The 4,176-nt window shown below is 47.5% G+C and overlaps 1 long non-coding RNA gene across 1 annotated transcript; it reads left to right on the top strand.

The window, feature by feature from the left end:
• The first annotated feature begins 2,092 nt into the window (after positions 1-2,092).
• LOC123413002 lies at positions 2,093-3,865 on the top strand. Its single transcript, XR_006613652.1, has 3 exons — positions 2,093-2,113; positions 3,097-3,219; positions 3,721-3,865. It is a non-coding gene; the product is annotated as an uncharacterized LOC123413002 (long non-coding RNA).
• Positions 3,866-4,176: the final 311 nt, after the last annotated feature.

The raw sequence follows: 4,176 nt of genomic DNA on the forward strand, positions 1-4,176 counted from the left end.
CCCCCCCCGAGCGCCATTGCTATCCAGAAAAAAATACTAATGGCGCACCTCTCTGGGGTGCGCCATTGCTGTCCAAAAAAAGATTACTAATGGCGCACCTCTCTAGGAAGCGCCATTGCTATATAAAAAACTTACTAATGGCGCACTCCATGGGGATGCGCCATTGCTATAAAAAAACATTCTAATGGCGCACCGCTCTGGGTGCGCCATTCCTAACCCCTCTGCCCTCGCCTCTCCTGTGCCCTCGCCCTCGTCCACGGAGACGCCGCCCACCCCCTCCCCCACCCTTGTCCAAGGAGACGCCGCCCACGGAGACGCCGCCGCCGCCGCCCTTCCCCTCCCACACCCTCGTCCATGGAGACGCCGCCCACCCCTCCCCCACCCTCGCCTCTCCTCTACCCTCGCCCTCGTCCACGGAGACGCCGCTCCTCCTCGTCGCTGCCTGCGCCGCCGCCTCCGCGTTCGACGCCTTCCACGTCCCCTCCATCAAGGCCCAAGCCCACGTACGTATGCCGTCCGCCCCTCCCCTCTCCTGGCCTCTCTCTAGAGCGGTCTTCTGTAGTTGAGCCCTCTGAACCGCGAGCGCTCGCCTGAACCCGTCACGCGATTCGCGGAGGTGGTGTCTCCAGTAGTAACGCTGGAATTTCGCGATCCTGTGAGGAGCCCAGTAGTAGGGTTCGGGGCTCGACGTCGCCGGTGGGGGTGAGCTTTTGGGGATCTGGCCGGTTCTCTGTCCGTGAATTCGCCGATCTGCCCGGATGCATCTTGGCAGGGCAGGTTCATTGTACCAGGATATTCGTTTACCTAGTATTCTATACGAGTACAAGTGTTTAGGCTCTTACGAGTTGTATGAAAGTTGGGTTTAGATTCCATGGCTTGTTCCTTGCGGTCATCGGAAAGTCTGTTGCTTTATCATACATGATTTTCTCGTTGTTGTGGAAGGCACGCCTTCAACCGCCCTGCTTGTTCCTGTTTTATACATGTAGTAAAGCCTGATTATTGATTCTCTTGTGCTCCCGTAGGTAACAAAGATAAATCGATTCCACAAACAGATCAATGGGAACGACAAGGTTTGTGCTTTTACGCAAAACGAACGGAGGGAGGACTTCTATTGTAGCACCACTAACAAATTTCTGAAAACAAATGTGACAGGTGACCTTGACCTTCAGTCTATCTGCAAATTTGGAATCACTTTTCACGTGGAACACAAAGCAGGTGATATTTTCATTCTAGTAGGATGTGCAATGCTAAACTATTCTCTAAATGTGTAGATGCACAGTAATCGGTAGAGCGCACCACCCACCCCCTCCCTCCCCCCGAGCGCCCTTGCTATCCAAAAAAATAAAATATTACTAATGGCGCACCTCTCTGGGGTGCGCCATTGCTATCCAAAAAAAAGATTCCTAATGGCGCACCTCTCTGGGATGCGCCATTGGTATATAGAAAAAAGATTACTAATGGCGCACCGCCTGGGATGCGTCATTGCTATCAAAAAAATTACTAATGGCGCACCGCTCGGGGTCCACCATTGCTAACCCTCCCCCCACTAAAATCCCAGTCCCCTTTCTATCTGCCCCAATCCATCTCTCACCCGCCCACTGCCCCGACCCGTACTGCGCCGCCGCCGCCCCCCGCGTCCCCGTTCCTCCCATCTCGCTTCTCAGTTCTCTCCCCAGTCCCCAGATCTGGCAACCTCGCTCCGGTATAGAAGGACCCCTCCTCCCACGGCCACCGGGCCCTCGTCCTCCACCCCAAAGCCACCGCGTCCGACCTCCACCGCCCCGCTGCCTCCCTCCCTCATCGGCAGAGCCCGCCCCCTAGTAGTCTTCCACACACCCATGGACGACGGCGACAGTGACGCGGCAGCCACCTCCCTCCTGCGCGTCTCTTCTGGCGACGGTACCGCACCCACCTACGAAGTCTACTGCACAAAAAGCGCGATGGAGGCGGGAGGATCCAAGCTGGCCGCGTGGGGTGGATCCCCGTCCACTCCATTCTCTCGCCTCGGCGTGTCTCATGGGGAAACTCGTGGCCGTCGACGGCGGCGAGCGAGGAGGCTCCCGCTGCAGCTCCGAGCACCTTCCCGACATGTTGCATGGCCTAGACGGCCAAGGTAATCCCTTATTCCTTCCCCATCCTTCCAAGTACGTACATAGCTTGCAGCAATGTCATGTGCTGCTGCTTCCTTGGGCAGAGTAGTGCCGCAGATCCGGATGTTTGCCACATACATTTTTTTTTCATAGAGAGGAACGGACACTCGTATCCAGAATAGATACCATAGTATGTTTGTTTGCAAGAGATCCGTGGAACTCAAATAAAACTCTAAGTATAGGGATGAAGTTATCTAGGAAATAGATCTGAGGACTTTGGTGAAGTTACAAAATAAAAATCAAATCACTTGCACATATCAAACTGACTTCTGAGCAGGAATTTGGTTGCTCCATAAAAGCTGCAGTTTTACAATTTGTTCTTTCTTGAGTTCCACGGATGCATAGCTCCCTGAGTTGTTTGGCTATTTACATGCATGTTTATGGGCTATTTTGTGCAACTAAATAAATTCAATTTATGGTTGGCAAATACTCATGTCCTTTATTAGCTTGATGAGGTACACCTTATGTAGGACTGAATTGAAAATATTACACTTCTCGGTGAAAACTTTATCTAGCATATGCAATGTTATGTTCTGTGAGCAGTGTCAAGTTAGAAGAATAAGTTATGCATCTGAAAACAAATCTCTTCTTTTTTTCATATTCGAAGAAAATAAGTTAGTTGTTGAGTGTTTACTTCCCAAGTGACAACTGAGTAATCATGTTCATGTACAATAAAAATTGGCAAGCCAGAATGTGCTAGCTATTTGCCAATTTGTCGTAACATGCATGTAAAGAGATGGCAGCAGTTTATGCACATTTCTTGACTTCAACAAATGTCTATCCAGATTCAATTGGGAACTGTGATGGATTAACATATTTCCTTCTTTTTGCCATGATTGCAATGTGGCTGCTGATGACTCACTGTCTTCAAAATGCTTTTTATTGATCAATAAAACTATTAACAAGCCCTGTTAAACAATAACAAGCTCTGATGCTCTGTTTTCAGTGAGATTGCGAAGAACTTGCCACTTGCACCAGTAAAGCTCCATTGCACTATGCCTGCTGAAGATGCAATTAAAATCAAAGAAGGTGAATCTGGGAGACAGCCTTGCAGAGACACCTTTGAAAGGTGCGTTTATTATTTCAAACTGGTTAGTTTTGTAGATCATGCCCCAAAATAAAAAGGTCTCAACATTATTGCTGCTAGTAGTTGATAGTCTGTCAATTGGGTTGAGGCAGTTTATGTTCATTTTTCTGATGTATACTTGTATTTCTCTGCAAGATGTATGATACCCGTATTAGCAAATCTTAAGTGGTGAAGTCGATTCATGACCGTAATGCTTGCAGTCTTGCCCCCCCCCCCTCCGGGTCACTCGTCATGATAAGCATTTCATATTGTACAAAGAAAAGTTTTGTTTTTCATTGTACTTTTTTGTGTCAAGCAATATGTGTAACTCCATCTTAGCTTGCAGAATACACAAGAACTGTTAGTTTTTAATGCTTTTTTTTGTATTTTTGTCCTATTGTTGTATCGACACAGTTTCAGTTCCTTTAGGTACACTTTACTTACCTTAAGCTCTCAACTATTTGTCTGTTGTGTTGTTGGCTTAATAAATTTGATGTAACTCAGTTTCTTGTATGTACCCATGAGGACCGTCATGGTATCCACCCGCAACCTCTTGTTGGCTTTCTATGCGGTGCCTCAGCCTCCTATAGATGACCGAAAGCTTGCAGTAGCATCATCATCATCTCTGTCTCCTTCCTCACGAGCTTCATGTCGTCGATGAGGTCGCAACCGAGGTATGCCCTCCTCTCCTCCCTTCTCCTTCCTATCAAGTGCTTGTGTGAAAAGCAATGTTAACCGAAAACCAATCTCTGTTTGTTGTGAAGTGTAGTACATAGTGTTATTTTTCCTGCTGTTAAATTTTACAGGTTGAGAAATATGTAGGTGAACATCATTTGGTTGATATTTTGCTTCTTGGTCTTTGTAGGAGTTGATGTGAGATTCAATTCAATTCTCTTTTACATATATGGTCTTGGTAGGAATTTTAGTTTTGTAGTGTCTTTTAATTTGATATGATTTTTA

This window comes from Hordeum vulgare, chromosome 7H (assembly GCF_904849725.1).
Source record: "Hordeum vulgare subsp. vulgare chromosome 7H, MorexV3_pseudomolecules_assembly, whole genome shotgun sequence".
Lineage (NCBI taxonomy): Eukaryota > Viridiplantae > Streptophyta > Magnoliopsida > Poales > Poaceae > Hordeum > Hordeum vulgare.